This window comes from Micropterus salmoides, unplaced genomic scaffold (assembly GCF_014851395.1).
Source record: "Micropterus salmoides isolate LMB-PRFRI ecotype aquatic unplaced genomic scaffold, ASM1485139v1 Ms_hic_scaffold_18, whole genome shotgun sequence".
Classification (NCBI taxonomy): domain Eukaryota; kingdom Metazoa; phylum Chordata; class Actinopteri; order Centrarchiformes; family Centrarchidae; genus Micropterus; species Micropterus salmoides.
The window spans coordinates 6,210,042-6,230,939 of NW_024040928.1; the positions used below are offsets into that span (position 1 = coordinate 6,210,042).

Genomic DNA, 20,898 nt, shown 5'->3' on the forward strand with positions numbered 1-20,898 from the left:
AAGAGAGCAAAGAGTATTTCTACATACATTGTGTCATTAGGAGTATACTCCAAAATCAATGTGATTACATATAAACCTGGGGGTCATTTCTCAGCACATTTCACTCCGTTTTCCACCTCTATCCAAAAACATGTTGACAATGGCGTTTATAATGAGAACACAAGACAAGACACACACACATTTTCTTCTGTGCTTATGCCACCTAAAGTGAGTTTTTAGCAGAGTTATCAAAGGGGCAGTTATGGCAGTTAGTCAGTCAGTCAGATCACTTTGAGCCAACTGGGCTACGGCTGGCCTTTAGACTCTTACACTGTGTCCAATAACATACTGTATAGAATAAAAAAACAATTTGTTAGAATTATGTATGTATATTGATATGTATTTATTGTACTGTACAGAGTGGAAGACAGTATACTTCAAAATGCTAGCAAGAGCAGGCGGCATAACATTGCTTGACTTTTGACGAGACGTCACACAACGGAAATAAAAAAGCTACTCAGAGCTCATTAACTCATTTTTACTAATATTTACTTAAGATTTTCATTTGTGACAATCTGATGAATTTAACTGGCACGCATTTTGTATTAATTTCTTGTATATATATTAGAACTAAAAATGATTTTTATTTATTAGTTGATCAACAACAATTTGAACAATAGATTATCGTTTTAAATTATTTATCATGCAAAAACTCAAACCATTATCTGGTATCTTTTGTTTATCTGACAAACAGGCGAAATCAGAAGACACCTATGACTATGGAAAACAGAGATACACATATTTTAGCTAGTTTCTACCATTTTAGAAACTAAATTATTTATCAAAGAAAGCTATTGATTCTTTGCTATTTAATAATAATAATAATAATAATAATAGCAACAAAACAATAATAATACTACTACAATTTATTTCTATAGCACTTTTCAAGATACTCTACAATAAAGTAAAGTAAAACTAGTACATTAAGCACATTAATAATAGACTTTTATATAAATATATAAAACATATCGGTAAGCATTATCGATTATATCATCGTGTTGCAGATATATCAGTATTCGTTTAAATCAGCTAATATGTAACATGAGTTTGTATTTACAGAAATTCCAAAGTAGGTTTGATCATTTAGTCTCCATTACATAGTTTGTCCAGCAGAGAGCAGGTTGATTTCTCAAATGTAAAATGAGAAATGCAGCTTAGTATTTGATCACAGTTCCTTTTTGTAAATTAAGGGAATGTGTTAATGTTAAACACAATGTGTTTATGTGTTAGCCCTCCTATACTACATTAGTTAAAGCCCAAACAATACTGGATATTGGAGGCTGAAATTATATGAATATTTGGGAGTTTATGTGACTAAATACTTCACTCTACTTAACAACATGGGACAGCCATTAATGCACATAAATAAACCTGTATTTTCTATGAATGATCATAATCTGTAATTCAGCACATCTAAAACGTGTTTATATTTTACATATTCTGCATATATCCTGTGAGATTGTTTTACTTCTTCAAAACGTTTACTGGGAAACATGAGAAGGTCATACCCTGTCAAACTGTTTAGAAACACATACTGCGTAAGTACCAGAAAGGCAGCAGACAAGTGCTAAAAGCAAGTGTCAATGTGGATTCATCAGGGGGAAAAAAAACAGGAAAGAGTCTGACATCATCAAACCTCGACCCTTCATCTCAAATACACAAGTGAAAGACAAGGACAGCTATACACTCGGTCATTCACACACAACCACACACACACACGTGCAGTCAGACACTACGCAGTGAAATGCTCCCGAGTTGGCCTTGACAGCTGAGGACATCCTGTGAGAAGGCTCAAGTCTGCGCTGGCAGCCCGGGACGATCAAGAGTAGAGTTGTACAGGGTGACGTAAGACTTGCCAAGAGTTGTGTGCATTCATCTGTACATGTAAGGGCTCTCATGCTTTCAGAGAGGGAGTTATCTGGCTTCAAGCCAAATCTCCTAATAGGCCTGGGTTTCTTAAAGACGACAGGAATCAACAACTGAGTCTTAAGTTAAGAAACACACAATGCCTTTTTATATGAAGAAGGGTGGGTTTAATTAATTAGTAAGAGAAAATAAACCCAATTATCTTTTAAGCGATTACTTATATAGATAGATATTTTTATTTGAAAGGCCTGTTTTGCTAGTGTCTAAATCCAACTGACAAAACAAAACATTAAATCCAACCTACACGCATTTAATTAAAGATATCTGATCACCCATCATTTTATGTCTGGTAGGTAATAAAATTAAGCATGCAGGAAATTAAACATTTTATGTTTCCAGTAAAAGCAGTTAGTTCTCCTATTTATTCTAAACAAAGTAGCTGCCATGAGCAGAGAAATCACCATGGAAGACAACTAAAAAGTACCACAGAAAACACAGCAATGGATTAGTTGATTGACTGCAGAGTGATCTCTGGGAAGTGAAGTCTGAAAATGTCAATCCAGTCTACCATAAGTTCAACCCAATCACTAGTCACATTTCTAGTATAGCTTTCTGGCATTGAAACAGTTGCATCAAAGCAAAAAAAAACCATGTAAACAAAGTAAAGGATGTCACGCTACTCATTTTTGGCAAAGTGAAATAGCTCAGGACTTAGTGTCGTTCTTTGAATTTGGTGCACTGCTAGCTGGAGCTAAAGCACTAGATTGAGAAATAAATAGATTAACAAACTAACAAGGCTTATACTAGTAGAATATGCTTTATTCATGGCCATTTACTCAACTTCTCAGTGTGATTTTATAACTTGTTGTGCCATAAGAAATATTTAGTGTACACTAGCAGCTGACATAGGCAACTGAAAATAATTGGAACTAAACTATGGCTAGGAGGACTATTGACAATGTAGACAAAACTTTAAAACAGAGCCAATATGATTACTTGATTAACTGATTTGTTGAGGGACAAAAAATAATCCAGCAGCTTTGAACGTATCACAGTATCTCTGGGTATTGGACTGGTTGGTCACACATAACAAGACAATCAATTCATTAAGAAAATAATAGGTAGATAATCAAAGAATCGTTGTTGAAAATAATCATCAGTTTGCAACCCTACTTTAAAATAAGGGAAGGAAAGAAAATAAGGAGGGCCTACATTCACTGACAGGAGCTGCTTAGTTATGTTTGGACTTGAGGCCTGTGTTAAAAGCAGTTCCATACATCCTACCCAACACAATTGTGCAGTGCGGACCACAGAGACCATATAGTGGGGACTGAGGAGGTGCCAGCACCCCATCGAGTGCCATTAGTAAATATACCCGCACGCAGAAACCAGGCAGCTAGCTTTGCCAGAACCCTCAGCCTCCACCGCCTGTAGCCCGAGACTGGCCAGGGTCAGAGTCAGCCACTCAGAGCACTGCTGTGTTCACCAGGACTCCAAAACAAAATGTAGCATTAGTGAAACGTTGTACTAAAAACAGAGACCTCTGAAGTACTGTACCTATTCAATATACGGCATACCCTGCTCCAAAAGACGCTGCCAAGGAAATGCAAGCCAAATGTTGCTGTAGTTCAGTAATGTTGACATGTACAGGGGTGTGTGTGTGTGTGTGTGTGTGTGCGTGTGTGCGTATGCTATATAGTATTGTCTGTATGCAGGTGTGTCCATAACTTTATCAAACTGGCATGCGGTGTAGTGAACATGTTTTTGATCAATTTTAATCCACATGGAAGACGGGAAACTCGCTGGCTGAGAAACAAAAATATCTGGTTCTTTACTAGCAGGCTAAAAAAGCAAAAAGCATAAAACAAAAACAGACATGAAACTTAATGTTACCCAAATTAAACGCAATTAAATCACCACACGACCACTGAAATTCTGCAAAAACAATGTCTGCCAATGTGTAGTACTTCTCTGAGGAAAGGAAGGACCACAATGTTCTGGATAATGCAAGTTAAGACAAAGATAAAGAGGTAGCCAAGAAGGACATAGAAAGGCAGAGAAAAAGGAGGGAAAAGACATAATGAGGTAGAGAGGGATGAAGAGACAAATCAGAGGGAGGGAGGTATGTTAAATTGCTCTGCTTGGCAGCAGCTCCACAATCAGCCTTATAGTCCAATTTATGGATGGGCTACGCAAGGGTCTTTGTCAAGTGAAACAAAAGAAATTTATTGGGCTGACGCTCTGCCACAGCCCTACTCCATCTATTTCTCCATCCCTCCATCTGAACCTATCCATCCACCTCTGTATTGTGACCCAAACAACAGGCCCTCCAGGGTGAGTGGCTTGGGCCAAAGCCAAGATTGCCCCCCCCCCCAAACTCTCTCTGGTTTGTGTCAGTCTAATGGACAGTCTCTTTAACTGTTCCACAGCAAGAAAGCAGATGGAATCCTGGGACAATTTACAGCATAAATGAAAGAAAATGAAGGCGGGAAGAGGGCAGTTAAGTTGAAAACGGGAGTACCAAATGTACTCTCAAAATGTTCTTTTGGCCGACGAGGCCAAAACATGCCTTACATATGCACATTTTTCCAATTTATCTCTTATTGAATTAAGGATTCAGACTCCTGGACGCCTTTCAGGAGAGTATATAAGACGAGAAAAAGAGAGAGAGAGAGAGAGAAAGAGAGATACACGTGTCTGCGGAAGTACTAAATCTGTGCAATTTTCTCTTGAACAGTCATTATATAATGACGACGGTGGTGGAGACCCCATTTAATCTCCATGCTTCATGATACAATGACCAGCTAACAAAGCTGAGCTCATATTGTACATCATCTATACAGCAGCTGATACAGCCCCAGACACAGGGAGGTGGACAGAGGGCCGCCCAAGCCATGTGTTCATCAAATCATGAGGGGCAGATTTAGTGATTTGGGGGCTTTAAGCAAACCCTGGCATGGGGCCTCGTGTCTTTTCATCCTTTCTAGAATTGAGAATACTGGTCTTGGCAATGGTAGAAAAACTACACAGATAAGTGAAACTATTACTACCACACTGTGAAATGAAAGTCCTGCATTTAAACTATACCGTACTGTATTTTAACTACTACATACACTGCTAGGAAAGTTTGATCTATAGTAACGCATCATATTCTAATTGTTGAACATTTGTATTTAAAATCTGAATCTAGAAAGTAACCACTGACAAGCTCTCAGAAAAATGTAAATCGAACAACACACACACTGTTTCCCTCTGAAATTGAAAAGACTGAATCCATCCTAGTAGAAGTGGAGCTGCATAACATGTAAATATAAGTGAAGTACAAGTACCTCATAACTGTAATTAAGTATAATGCATGTACTTTACTTGAATAGTTATGCTATTGCGTATATATACACACATTTGCAGATGAAGATTTTAGATAAAAATATATCAGCTTGATATATTAATTTTAGTTTAAACTATAATACAGTTCATAATAGTAATCATAATAGTAAAATTAACATTAAAATATAAAATCAAATCAAAAATCTATCGCTGTTATGGGCCCCTTTTAGTTGGGGAGCCCAGGGAGTTGCCTACCTTGCCTAATGGTAAAGTCCACCCCTGAAAATTCTGGAGAGTAGCATAGGAAGCACAAGAAAAAGCAAGTTTTCACGGCAAAACACTTGTTGAATGTACCAGTGTTCTTGCAGTGATGAAAGAAGCCGGATTAGGAAAAAGGTTGCTCTGTAGGGGTTTGGATAAGCCAGTTCTCCATCTGTGATCATCAAGGTCCAGTTTTCCATCTACACTGCCTCTCAGCTCTGCCGAGAGGCACATTCTCAGGTCTAATGGGTCTCTACAGTATCAGGAAATTGAACTAAGGGACACAGAGCAAAAGGGTTGAGTCACACAATGCAGACATTGTGTGAGGAGATTGAGTAATGACAAAAGTTTTATAGAGAAGGTCAGGTCGGGAGGTGACATTTTCAGAACAGAAAGACTTTCAGAAGGATACAAAAGGTCAAAATATATTTTCTGCAGTTTTCCACAACACTATGTCATAGCGCCTCTGGGCCCAATAAGTTGAAATGGCACAGGGGACTGTCTGATCTTTTATTTCTTTCCTTCATTATTTGCCAATATGGGTGGTAACACAGGATGATATACAGATTAGTCACACACACTTTGTCTTTCCTTCACCTGTGTCAGTTTAATATCTTGGTGACTTGCCATGAGACGAAATGCATCCACTAAGCGGGTGGACTGGCACAGTCAGGGGTTTGTCAGAAATGATTAAGCGCCGTGGTATTAGGGGAATTCAGTCCATCAGCTTAAAGAAGGTCAATGGTGCACGGTGTGAGGTGCAGCTGTGTGACTTTACCAAGTTCCCCCTCCTTTATGGGATGATAGGCTGACTAACTTGATGTATTTTCAAGCATTAAAAAGTTTTCTTTTTAAAATACACTGCATGCATGTGTTTGTCAGTTGTCATTCAATCAGAAGATCAATTGAGTACAAGCTGTCAGTGCGCTGTAGTGCAGAGCACACTGCATTGGAAACAAAGAAAAGTAATGCCAGCCCTTACCACACCACTCATAATGTAACCCCACACAACTGCCAACTGTTCCATATATTAGTTTATTTTTAGAAATCACTAATAATCAGTAATCATGCAATGTGCACCCCCATGGTGCAATTTGATTTACAATTAATGAGGGTTGATTGAAGAATATACTTCCACAATCCACACTCCTTGGAGTGGTGCCCCAAGGTGAATTTAACACAAGTTGAATTAAGTTATTAATTATTAACAGTAATAATATTGTTGTTATATTATTTACACATTATTTTAATTTAAACCATAACTCCCTACAGTGTTGTGCCCACCGTTTTCCCATGTGATAAACTGCATAAAAAAAACTCAGCAGGAAATTACTTCCTTCAACAAAAGAAATAACGTAATAGGATCTGCAAAAGATCTATTTAAATGTTTTTAACTTTTTTTTAAGGAAAAAGGATTATCTAAGTAAAGTGACTGAGACAACGTCTGCTGGAAATCAGAGGCTAAGCGTTGAGAGAGCCCATGAGACTGGCGAGTTACATATTCCACATGTCCAGCTTTACTAAACATTGGCTTGCACCAGTTTCCATGCAGACGAGCTCTTTCAACCGTTCAGCACATAGGCTGAAAGAGAGCAATACCTCAGAGCACCTTTACTACATGCTCTCTGGATTGTGAGAAACAGGAAGGTGGTGGGAGTCAAAGTGAGACAAAAAAGGGACAGAAAAACAGAACAGAGCTTGCAGAGATGGGAATGATTCAACAGTACGCAAACAATAAAGTTCTCTGTTCCATTGTGCTTTCATTATGCATGACACACTCACATCTAGGGTTCTCAGTCATCCAGGTCATAGTTATCCAACGAAGGTTGAGGTCAAGGGCAACCGGACTTGGTCGAAGATACTAGAACTGAAGAAGTCCCTTGGATGAGGGACGTAACGTCTTCTAGTATCTTCAACCAAGTCCAGTCGCCCTTGACCTCAACTTTCGTTGGACAATTAATGACAACTGATTCTTTCCCCCTCCATTATGTTGGTTTTTGTGGTAACCTTCTGCGTCTAGCTTTTGTTTTTGTCCATTTGCTAATTCAAGATGAAGGTGACACTGTCCATCTACACTGCCCAGAAGAACTACAGTCTGTCAATTCATTAACTATCCAACCCTTTCGCTCAGATCCCTCACTGTCAATGCCAAACATGAATGACAAAGATATTACATCAGGCTACAATGGTTAGAGGAAGTGATAAACATTATGCCCTATAAAAGTAGATTGGGTGGCTTGTCTAAGTAATTGAATAGCTTTACCTTTGTCTTACACTGGCACAATATGCACGTGCCTTGCGAGTTGGCAATGTAACCCTGTAAAGGTACAATGCAGAATGTAGCTTTGAACCATTTTTCCTAATGCTTTAATATTAAAAAAAGTTAAATATGCGCTTGTGAACATTTTCATGTATTAATATAGTTATACACTCACCAGCAACTTCATTATTAGGTACACCTGTTCAAATTTTCTTGGCACATTTTTGGCCCCTTAGTTCCAAATCCAGCATGGTTTCAACGCGACAGCCTACCTGAGTCTTGTTGCTGACCATGCCCATCCCTTTATGTTCAGTGTACCCATTTTCTAATTGCTACTTCCAGCAGGATAATGCACCATGTCACAAAGCTCAAACCATTTCTAAAAAAAAGACTTTGCTAACATGACAATGTTACATGCTGATTCTGCAGGCATACTGTTGCATGCACGTTAACATTTCCTAATTCCCATTTGACACAAAGTACCGCTGAGGCTGATGGGAATGTCATTAATTCCACAGGTATTTGGTCATAATATTTGGTCATTTTGCCAGCAGCCATACCTATGTAAACCCTGCTACTGCTGATTGACCAAAGCTAAGGAGGTTTGGGCTTCGCCAGTACCTGGATGGGAAACCTCCTGGGTGGTGTTGGTGGGCCAGTAGGGGGCAGTCTTCCCTCTGGTCCTACTAATAAGATCCCAGTGCAGTGATGGGGACACTGCGCTGTAGGAGCTGCCATCCTTCGGGTTAGACGTTAAACCGAGGTCCTGACTTATTGTGGTCATTAAAGATCCCATGGCACTTGTCGCAAAGAGTAGGATGTTCCCCTGTGCGATGGCAAAATTCCCAACCTGGCTTTCACCATCTGACCATCTAATCATTCCCCATAGTAATTGTGGTGCACTTTGGAATTTCAAAGGGAATGCCCCTTTAAGTAGTAATCCCGACTTGGGAAGTCGGGAGAACCGCACTACCCCGACTTCGTGATCCATGATGGCTGTCGGGGTATCAACAGTTAGTGAAAGCTGTAGTTTATACTGTTTATTAGCACGTCTGTGTACTTGTGACTCATAGAAATGTTCGTAGACAAAGTGCTGTCCAACAGCTGTCTGTGGCCGTGTTGCTACAGTGTTTAGTGTGAGTAAATACCGCACAATGCGTTTTTTATTAATCAACCAGTATCAATAGCTAACCTTGCTAGTTGTAAACAAACAGCTGGCCGAGCGAGGTTTTCCGACTTGTTAACTGGAACGCCGTCAACTCGGGTGTGATGTCATTCCCACATCCGACTTCCGAGGTAAACGGAACGCAGCATTGGCTCAATGTTTCCCTCCCTCTCTGCCTCAAGCTGATGTGTGGTGAGCGTTCTGGCGCTAAATGGCTGCTGTGCATCACCCAGGTGGGTGCTACACATTGGCGGTGGTTGAGGCAAGTCCCCCCCACTTCACTGTGAAGCGCTTTGAGTATAAAGCAAAGTATTGAAAACTCTAGATGAAAACTCAAAGGATCACCAAATGTTTTACAATTTATCCCAAGGGGAAAATCTGTCCCAAAGTTCACGGCAGTCTATCCAGTAATTGTCAAGACATTTTATTCAAAATCACAAATGTCAATCCCACTGTGGCACTGGAGTAAAGGTCAGCAGAGTCATCAAGATAAATAGTCTAGGAGTCAGAAACAGGATAACTGCCAAGTAGTTTTTCAACATACAAGGACTTTGCTTTGGTGACTAGGTGCCAGACATTTACATATATAAATATAAAAATATGGTATATTGGTATATTTCACAGGATAAATGAAAACTTTGACCTGCTGATGGTGCCGGAGGACAAGTAAGCGGATCACCAAAGCTATTAGAATTAATCTGGACAAAAACTATTTCACCACCCCATCGACCAACATCGCCATCCCCAGAGCAATGCCACTAGCAGGCTAAACACAAAGACCAACAGGAAAACAACAAGAAACTACTTTTTAGTTTGACTTTAATTTGCTGTGATACAATGTTAAATAAAACTGCACATGCTGCTATTGTATGGATTGCTGCGATTCCTGGTATAGTAATCATTACAAACATACAATGTGGTCACCATCAAAACTTACAATATGTCCAAAAATATAACACCATAGTCACGATAAAATCGCTGAAAGGTGCGGTGGATAAAACAACAACAAAAAAAAAAACTAAACTGAATTGCACCCGATGAAGGTCTGAGGAGCGAAACAACTTTTGAACATGATCAGATGAGTCAATGTGATGTGGCCATAATTACTACCTCCTTGTAGCATTCCTACTAATAATGAACGATAAAAGGTTCTTCCTAATCCCTCCCTGTTTCAATGTGCATACCAGGTGCACAGTACACCTACAGCCGCATAAATACCCAAAGTATGCCACTTGACTCTGCACACAGCGCATAGTGTGCTTGAGTGCTGTTTGCTCTCTGAGCCTTCATTCACTAAATTAGCACCCTAGTACAGGGTGTGAACTCCCTACCTCGTGATGGCAACATCAGCCCTCTACAGTATGTTGCCACAACAAGCTGTCCATTTATTAAAACTTTAAGCTCAGTTTTGTGTACAGACCTCAGTGAGGAAGAATGGTTGGTCCAGGGGAAACTGAGCCCCTGACTGGAAGGCAAATGAGCCAAATATGATTCGACAAGGCCTAGAGCTCCAGGGTCAGGCCGCAGCAAGGAACATGTACCCCTGGGAGGGAAGGCCTCGTTGCTCCCTCAGCTAGTCAACATTCACTGGTTTGTGCAACAAATCCTAATGAGGCTGTTCTCTGTGGGGGGACCCATGGCCCTGTCTGTGGGGATTTGTGTGAAAAGCTAAACAACCAAGGAAAAACGCAGTGAAGCAACCCACTCGCCTAAACCCTCACTCTCCGTATCGCACACACACACAAACAAAGACTGATGAGGTGAGGGAAGCCAAACGGTGTTCTGCAGGCCAAGGCATGGCAAGGGATTAAAAACGTGTGACCCGGAAAATCAAGGCATAAAATATGAACCAGAATATACTGTATAAGCTGATACGCGAGTGAAGGCCCGTGACAAAATATCTATTTGGTTAAGCTACTGGCAGCAGGTTAGGAAAGCACAAGTCCTAGACCTAAAAATCATAAACTCAGGTAGGCTGCAATTTGGACAGCTGGTTTATGTGCAGTTCAAATCACTATTTAATTTTATTGCTGCAACAACAAATAGGCTAAGCACTGCAATGCAGAAAGGAAGAACAGCAGTTTAAGAGTAGGGAACATTCAAAAACTAATCAGAGTTGTGGAAAAATATTCATTCTGACAAAAATATTGTACATAAATCTCAAAACCAAACTCAATACAGACCAACAGAACTTACAGAGCAGGGCAGATGTTCAAAACCATACCATGTTTCTGATCTGTCGTTGAGGTCAGTTCACCTGAAGCTCATGAACTCATTTTCCCTTTGTGCGCCTCTTCCTTTTCCTCTGTGGAAAGCTGGGAGGGTAGCAAAGCTCGGTATAAAAGTCAGATTGATATATATGACAATGATACACTCTGACAACTCTATTGACCACAGTCCACTCTTTTTCAGAGGGGATGGAATAAAATAGTGGCACTAATTCACAACACCTGTTCCTTTTCAGCATCCGTCAGTATAACAAATATAAAAACAGTGACAGCTGTGGTGCAGGCAGCGATATGGCACGGCTCTAGGCCCACGTGATGCAAAATACTCAGAGGTTATTTCTCAGAGCACTTCTTCCCACACAGGGCCCTCTCCAGGTCAAATAGCTGAAAGCAGAGTGTAGTGGCCTGAGCCTGTAATATTTCACATACGCTTGTTATGGAGCCGCAGGCGGCATCGATTTCTTTTATCTAATGCCCGGGAACCAAAAGGGAAAAGGGCCTATCGGGCAGCCTGCTTTCAATTATGAGGTATATAAAAACACTGAGATAGGTGTTGATGTGATGGATGGTCTGCAAGATGCCATAATGGGTCCATCCATGCCTCTGTCGGCTGAAGCTCAAGTTTGCCAGCTGCGATCATCCACATGCTCAGCTACAAGTCCAGCTAGACCCAAAGTAGGCGTGTAATCAACAAGTTATTAGGAGGATCCCAGTTGAGCATTAAGTATTAGCCTGTACACTTCTTCACTTTAAAATGTTCCTGTCAAAGAGATCATCAAAATATCTCAGGAACAGGAAGAAGCGCCCAAACAAGACCAAGAGTCAAAAGTCATGCAAGCAGCTCTGTACTTAACAGCGGTGCTTTGAGCTGAGTGCTGACGTTGGCAAGCTAACACGCTTACAATGACAAAGCTAACACGTTCATCTTCAGCAGGTGAAATGTTTAGTACATTTGCAGTCTCTGTTTAACATGTAAGCATGTTAACATTTGCCGAGTGGCACTTAACACAAAGTACAGCTGAGGCTGATGGGCAAGAAAGTCAGTTTAGCAGATATTTGGTCATAAACCAAAGTATCTGACAAATTTGACCTGATGATGATGGCGATAGATCAGTCCGGATAAAGAGGCACGAGAACTGAAAAACAGACCAACCAACAGACCGACAATGCCATCTCGAGAGCCATGATGCTTGCATGACTAAAAAATGTGTTTTAATGGATAATTGAGGACTGGAAAGGAGGAAAAAAGGACTAAAGAAAAAGGACGGCTCTTTTTCTGTTCAGAGTATAATTGTTCTTATAAGGGGGGATACAATATGTTTGGTATGGCAGCTGCTGCCTGTATGCTGAATTTCCTCTAAACTACACTGTATGCATGTGAGCGAATGTGTACTGGATGAAGTTGGTAGATAAATCTAACATCAGTAGTCAGGAGTCCAAACAATTTTAGAAAGTTATCTAGTGATTGAGATACAAAAACCATCCACTTATAGCTGCGACGGACTAAAACATTCTTCTCTTCCTGGGGTTGAGGAAGCATGTGACATGCAAGGAGACACAAGGTGCAGCTATTTATAAAACGGGCCTTCCAAGACTACTCTCTTCCCTTCTTTTTTTAATTAAGTTTAGAGGCCATTAATCTGGATGTATTATATTGTAACTTAAGTCATTTGCAGGTCAAATGCTGTGCAGGTCAGGTGCTGTTTCACAAGCTTTACAAGCTGAATGCGAGTTCAGCTTGTTCAATGTTTCTTGGTACTAAGAAACTATGCTTCCTTCATCTAATCGTACATGAGGTTCAGATTGAAAGGGTTCCAGATTCAGACCTCTGTTCTTGTAACTCTTCTCTAGCCTTTGACTAATTAATGATTGTTAAAAGAGGGATGCAACATTAATTGTGAAGCTGCCTGATTCAGGGAAACTCTCAACCAGTGTATTTCACTACAATATTATTTCAAACTAGTTTAGTTTGGCAGTTTAAATACCGCACAAGTTTAAATGTCATCATTAAATATTCCATCTTAATTTATCAGCCAACCAAAGCCTGTACACAATATTGAGAAAATTAATTTAAACTAACGATGCAAATGTTATTTTTTACAAAACCCTGTACTCTAACTGCTCAGCACCAACTAGCGGACAGCTGGTGAACATAGTGGAGCATTTCATAAGTAAAGAAAATGGATATTTCCCCCAGGACTTGGTTGTATATTATGTATATGTTAGGTTCGGCAGGTGGCCAGAAATTTAAATAAACAATGGTTTGCTAACAAATTCAACTTAAAATGTGATGATAAAATATGCCAATGCTGAGGTCACAAGGTGTTTCTGCTCCTCCCAAGTTATTTGCAGGTTTAAAATCTGGACAGCCAATTCTGAAGGATCTTCTCACAGACTAGTTAGACTGTTCTCCCATGGAAAGACTTCTCAGAGTCCCAGGTTGGATTTCAGCCCCACTGAAAGCAATATATTTATCTCAGGCTGATCTAAATCCATGTCCCTGACAGGCCTGATAGTAAAAGGCTTTGTCTCCTCAGAGCTGGGAGAACATCTCCCTCTCAGAAATCTTCAGTGGATCCGGCCAGCCGGCCTGTCAGCACCAAAAGACACAAATCCATACTGTGCAGCAGTTTGAAGTCTGTACAAAGACAGACAGAGATTAGGCATGCTGGTGCCACGGGCGTCCACAAGATCCACCAGTGTCTCCATCCTTCAGCTCAACATCAAAGAATGCAGTGCAACAGTTTGAATTATAGACAGCAAGTGAGCAAGTCATGCCTCTGGAGGAAACCAGCTCCTGACCCGATTACCCCCTTTGCCCCCTTTGCTTTTGAAAAAGCAGGGGATACAGATCATAGTGAGGCTATATAAATTACATCCTAACAACTGCACATCAGCAACAGGACAAAAGGTCAGCAGGTCATTTGATGGCTCAATCACTCAACTACAACTTCAATTTGAAGCCTTCCCACCTACCTAGTAAATTAAAATTAAAAGTCACATGACTTTTTACAATAAGGTTACACTCTTTTCATTTTCCTCCATCAGGTCGTTGATATAATATCTGATGTCCTGTGAGCAGCCTACAGGTGCAGATAGGTTAAGCTTTTCAGACAGGTCTAACATTTATTGCCTCTTTTACCAACTGTTCGTGGATTACCTCACTTTCCTTTACTGCCATTGCTCTGGGAATATTTTCCTCATGCCAACGGTTACAATCTTGAAAGATCACAGCGTTTTATCAGCACATAGACAAAAGACGATTCAGACCAGGCTATTAGCGCAGATGACACATGGGAGTCATTCTCAGGAGATGAACACCGGTGTCGTCAGCAGAAGGTAATGGTGGTAAATAGAGCAAATGAAAACAAAGAAACAATACTAAGACAACAGATGTTGATGGCCGATAAAAAAAAATTGTTTACTGTTGTATGAAAAATCCAAAGACAAAAGGACAGCTTTTTCTAAACAGAATGTATTCTACTGACAGTCGCAGACAAATCAGGGCTAGAAGAGCAATCGTAAATGATTGAATGAAATCCAGAAAACTCTGGTTTTGCTTTCAGTGTACTTTTTGCTGAATGGTAACACAAAGATAGCATAAAGACCAATTTAGAAACAGAAAGGCTTGCTTAAAACAAGACAACGCTGTGGAAAAACTTGCCCAGATGGAGACACGCCAAAAATGAGATGGCAAGCAGCTGTCAAAGCCAGCTGTCTGAGCCAGTTGTTCATAAGGGCTGGCAGGCCAGGGTGGAAGGATCCAGGATTTGGGGAGGGGGGGGGGTATCGATATAACAAGCAGACAGAAATGGTGACCGTTGACAGGGAGGGAGGAAAGTGAAAAGATAACGGAGTTCAAAGTAAATGAATGTGTTCACCATGGCACACTTAAAGAAGCAGATTTTGGAGTGGGACCCATTTATCTGTAGAAATCAGTAGGCCAGGCTTGGCTCTGTTCTTGATTGCAGTTTCTCTTTAAATTGCAGAAATCAAACAGATAAATGCTCTGAGAACAGGCTCCAGTTCCTTATGCGTTTCTTTTTTTTTTTTTTTTTTTTTTTTTAAAAAAAGGAACAAATCACAAATAGTCCATTTTTACAGAAATAACTGAACCATTTTCTTGAACAGCATTGGGGTTTCACTACTACAGTTTGCTAAACAAACCATTGATATAAATGTAATAACACTTCCCTGAAGGATAAAAGACTGAACAAGTCCATTCAACGGGAGGTTTCAGCCCCAAAACATCATCTGTTAGTACTCAGTTCATTTAACACATAATGGGCTTCTGCACATTTTCTGAGGCAACAACTGAGCTATTTTAGAGAAAAGTACCATGAGGCAGACATGGTGCTGTAACTGCAGTATAAAAGCACACACACAATAACAACAACAATATAACAAATGTTCAATAAATATTCAAAAAATGTTTGATTTTATTCACTTAAATCATACACGAATTAGGACTTTTTTATTGTTTTTTAAATTTTATTTTTAAGTGTTATTTTGTTGAGGAAAAAGGACTGAAAAAAGCTTTGACTTAATTTTACTCATGCATATTTGTTGACAAAGATTTTATCGTAATTGTTTTTGAATGTTCTACCTCAGCTTTGTGAAGTGATCCACTGTTTGGCATCAAGTGTTGACCATAAAGAAGAGTTTAAACCACAATTAACCAGCAGGTTTCTTCAACTTTCTCTCAGGAGTAAAAATCAGCCTTTAAACTTGAAAGAAATAAAAATTTGATACTTATTGTGATAATTATTGATATCAAAAGATATGAAACATTTTATTGTGATAACACTTTTGGCCGTATCGTCCAGCCCTAATAATTGCTGATGGTATATTGGTGCCACCCCATAATGGGTGGTGCCTTATAATCCCAGCTACTTTTCTTTTCTGTGTTCACAAAATGGAAAGGACTCATAGCTATCGTTACTATTAGTATGACGTTTAAAACGTAACAATGCCATGCACAACGGCGTTTAGATAGCTTATATGGGCATCACATATATTAAATCAAATGCATAAAAAACACATTCACATGCATATTTGCCTTTAAGATTATGTCTAACTTTTGTTCAGTCCACATGCTTTCTACACACAAAACATGAAATCACAACAGGATGTCCCACAGGAAAGTCTCTGTACAGCATGGACTACTGGGCTGATGTTGGGGAATAGCAAGCATACTACTTCCCCCTAGTGGTCCTTTCTGAATTATACATGACTAACGGAGAGAGAGGAAAGCCCATCTTCAGGGAGGACAGTACATATGCATGGGATGATGAAAAAAAACAATTACTAAAAACTTTGACTAAACACATCTCTCAGCCATAAAACAGTTTAGACGATTGGGGTTTGAAAGATGTTGAACATGTTCCAGATACTTACTGTAAATTCTTCGGATGAGCTTTGTGTTCGTGTTTCCTTGTTCCTGGCAGCGATACGATGATCTCACCTGGCAGCCTCCAGGAAACTCTGATAAGACAAAAGCAATGACAAATCACTGCAAAACACTGAGCAAAATTTCCTTGCACGTGAGTCTATCTAGGCTTGGGCTGGAGTCACACTAGCATTTTTACCGATGAACTGGGAAGGATACAGGACAATATTTCCCTTTACTTTCATACTGATCTGTCTGGAAAATGTAAAATTAGCAAAACCCCATCAATGCCAATGCTTACTGATATCCTGTGTGATAAGATAATGCTATCTGGCAAATATAAGGCCAAACACGAGGAGATATAGTAACGATAATGTTGGCTGACAAAAGACTTGCAAAGTCTAACATAATTTAAAGAACAGTCTCTGAAGCTCAACATAGACGGAAGGCTTCTCTCTGTCCCAAAGTCTCTGAAAAGCAAATAACAGCAAGCATCTTGTGGGTTAAGCGAGACTGTGGGGGTGAATGGGGTTCTCGCTGTGGTTCGGACAAGACACTCCTAACCTGAGGACAGTCCCCAACAGTTTCAGCATTATTGCCGCATATTCTCCCTCAGGCCAAACCACTGACCCCATGCTCTTCCCCTTTCACTTTCCACTGTTTCTAAAAAGTAATCTGGCTCGAGAGCTGCTGGTCACGTTCATATGACGTTGAGAAGCTATAAGAAGAGGATTAGTTTGCTAATGCTCGTGAGAGAAACACTTTCACAACAACCTACTGACGCGGCGCTTAGTAGCCAGTCCAAACGCACACAGTTTAAAAGACGTATATACTTTTTCTATAAATAAGCATTTGCTCCTGCTTTAAGTAAAATCTGGAAGTGACCTCGACTGTCTACTTCAGTTAACCTTGATTTGGGATAGGGATTTGTTTGGTGGCACGTTAAAAAGTGAAAGTTAAAGGTTCATTTTCACTTGATAAAAAGGTAATGGAACTTCGATATCAGATTCAAAGAGGTCAGTGTTTTGACCACAAATACTGACTTCACTATTTGCAGTGTCTCTAGAAGCCTTGGAATACCTGATTGTTATATACTGGATCTACTGGAAACCCACAACAGAACATTTGGCACCATAGCTATTTTCTTCTAGAGACAGATAAGACAATAAGAAATCACACTTAAAAAGTATTGGACCAATTAGACTGTTATAGATTGAGAAGCTAAGAAGTTCCATCTTCTGAATCACACAGATAATTGCAGTAAGTCAGACAGAGCTGATTGACCCTGGAACTGGACTTCCCTTCCCTGCAAACACAACTCCCACAAGCAGGTGTTCAAATAAAGGAGTTGAGCAACTTCTCTTCAAAACGGCGAGCTGGACCAAGGTCTATTTTTCTATCAGCTAACATTTTTTTTGGAATACAGCCAAACACAGCAGGAGGGCAGAACACAGGGATGTTTTGCACAATAATAGTTTTGACATTCATGACTGGAAAGTAGAATACGACTGGCCTTAAAATGCTATTTTAGCAAACGAATGATACACAAACTTGAATGTTAGTTACACTTTTAATTCCCGCAGGTTAACGCAGCAACAGCTAAAAGTAACCACACGCTCGCACGTGTATTAAATTCAAAGGGTTGCTTTTTAATGTTAGTTGTCGGCTGGAACACGCTCCTGTGTCACGTTAACATTTCAGCTTCGGCCTTAACGTTAAGACAAATCACAGTAGACCTTTTCAGCCAAGCTAGCGTCAACCAGGGCTTCATTCTGCGGACCTGAAGCACCTCGCATTCAGACACGCCGTCTCATCCTCACCGAGTGGTCCAAACTCTGGACATTAAGCTTCATTTTGCCACCAAAACAATCCAGCGCTGGTGTGTGCTCTCACCAAGCTAGCTAAGTTCACGTTAGCTAGACTGGCGCTGCTAGCCACTACCAGCTAACCTCGCTGACCAAAACAGCTGGGGCTAAACAACGGCGACTTCTCTGTGGTTTCTCCCACAAGCTGCATACTCACATGGGCACCCACTGGGCATGAAAGCAAAAAAAAAACAGGCTGAGCACTGATAGGCGATAAGAAAAGTATTCCAGGTCCTCTACTTTAGTTTTTTTTGCCGGATGCTGATGTATCCACTATCCAGGCATCAAACCATGTTGAGTGGGCAGCTGCGCACTGAGTTCTTGTTTGCACTCGAAAACCATTGGGGAAAATATAGGGAACTTGAAAGGGCACTAGGAGGAAACAATGCACCTTAGACTGAAGTATTTTTATATTAGTAGTTTTTCTCGTAATTGTAAGCCTGTCTTCTGTAGTCTTGTTCTATAAAGGGGCCTGTACACATCTGTAAAAAAAAAAAAAAAAAAAAGTATACATAAAAATAAATAAGGACAAAGGGATAACTTTACATCTGAGGTTAGATGTGAAAATGCAAAATAGCCTTGATTAGTCATAACAAATTCAAACGCTTATGAAAGAAAATCCATATTCCTTAATGTCACATTTTTATAGATTATGTTGTAAACTAGCCTATTTGCAAGAGCATTACATGCGTTGAAAAGTTGATGCACAGTATGGGCACAGTAAGAATGAATGGGCCCCCCCCCCCCACACACACACAAAAATTTGAGCATTAAACACAATTTTCTGCATTCTGGAGAAATTTTCTGCTCCAATTTATGGTGAAAATGTCTAAAGAGAAATATATAATTCAGGTGGCAGGTGACAATAAAAAAAAGATTCAGATTCTGTAGTAGCTGACTACTGATACATTATCGTGGGAAAAAAAGGGCAACATACTGAATGATAATGTAAAGTAGATGCTCAAATGTGTATGAAAGGATTAATGTCAGAAGATAAAAACAAATAAATTACAAGAAATATTCTTGTCATTCGACTCCTCCATAACCACAGTTATGGTAGTAATGCACTTGACAAGATGTTTGCCGCCTACAATAAATGAATAGCAGAGAGGACAGGGTGGAGGGAGATGGAAGAAAAGAAGAACAGCTAGGTGAGGTGGGAACTGGCAAAACCAAATGACTCTGAAAACAGAACAGAAGCCATTCATGAGGTAGTAGTCTCCCTCTGCTGTTCAAAATGCATTAGATGACAGAGTAGCTGGGTCAATGCAAAAATACTTCCCTTCCCCTTTCACTGCCTGCTCGATTCTTTGGCTTAAACAACTGATGCCTCAGATTGTGTCTGAACTATTACAATGTTATAGAGATCACCATCTTGGACAGTAGTAGTTTTACAGAAGTTACAAATATTACAATGTGAGTGTGTTAAAAAGGGTTGTCTAATGCATAAAGAAGAAAACAAATAAGTAAGCGTGATACAAAAAGAACACTACAACCTCCATAAAGCATTTGTACAGTACATGTGATTATACAGCATATACAAACACATGTAACGGCAGCTACAGGCGCACATTTCCAGGATTTAAAAGAAAAGGTTTTAGGAGTAGATCATTTTGACTTGGCTGAGTAGGAAAAGCACAGGTGTAACTAATAACATTAATTAATGGTGGCTCAAGTCCAGCTGTGACTGCATGCATAATACCAAAGTCTTAAAACTGGCACACCCGATTTGCATGCATCATAATTATTTATCTTACGAGGTACACCTGTGTTTGAAAAGACAAAGGTGTGCTTTATATTAACATTATGAAAACATGTATTTGACTGTCTTTGACGTTAGGAAAAGCTGGGAGGTATTTAGCAGCACATTGCAGTCGTCTATCTGCTTCGTCTCAACCTGCGAACTGATGAAACTCATGTTTATCATAAAGTACATTTACTGCTCAGTTGCAGCAACATAGAGCTGCTTATATGTTATACCAAGACCAAGACAAAACCAATTACATTCGGTTATAAAAACAATAATTTTGACACCGACAGAACAACCATAAGAATTTAGCATTCAACTAATCTACAGCAAAGTAACAGTGTATCTTTTCCTTGTGGAGGAATCCAAATGTTCCAAATTGCAGAAAAGTCCAATTAATTAGACGTCTTAATAGGTGAAATTTATTTGCAGTATTCCTACTTTCTGTTTCACAAAACTTTAATTCATTTAACAAGAGTACAAAGTTTCGAGTCCACTTTGGTACAGATGGTCTGTACAGTGTTGTGAATCCTTGTGAAAAAGATAGTACCTACTTTTTGGACTCAGGACTTGGACAACAAAGATGTGTGTGTGTGTGTGTGTTTAACATACTCAATACTCTTACCATCTCAAACTGTTTTAACTCATGGCGTTTGCAAGGTAGTTCTATTAAAACCAAATTAGGCACAATATATAAAGAAAATTCCACACAACTATTGTTTCACTGAACTTACAGACACGCATGCATGTT

General features: G+C 39.8%; 1 protein-coding gene across 3 annotated transcripts in view; it reads right to left on the minus strand.

The window, feature by feature from the left end:
- disp1 (dispatched homolog 1 (Drosophila)) overlaps positions 1 to 18,734 on the minus strand; it is an 82,987-nt gene extending 64,253 nt beyond the window's left edge. For 2 of the 3 annotated variants that reach the window (XM_038726862.1, XM_038726860.1), the window contains exons 1-2: positions 18,558 to 18,734; positions 16,544 to 16,630 (exon numbers count right to left, since the gene is read on the minus strand). The gene's annotated coding sequence lies outside the window, so the exon portion shown is untranslated. Of the gene's footprint in view, positions 1 to 16,543; positions 16,631 to 18,355; positions 18,525 to 18,557 lie in introns of those variants that run through there. The other variant, XM_038726861.1, reaches the window with a different exon arrangement.
- Positions 18,735 to 20,898: the final 2,164 nt, after the last annotated feature.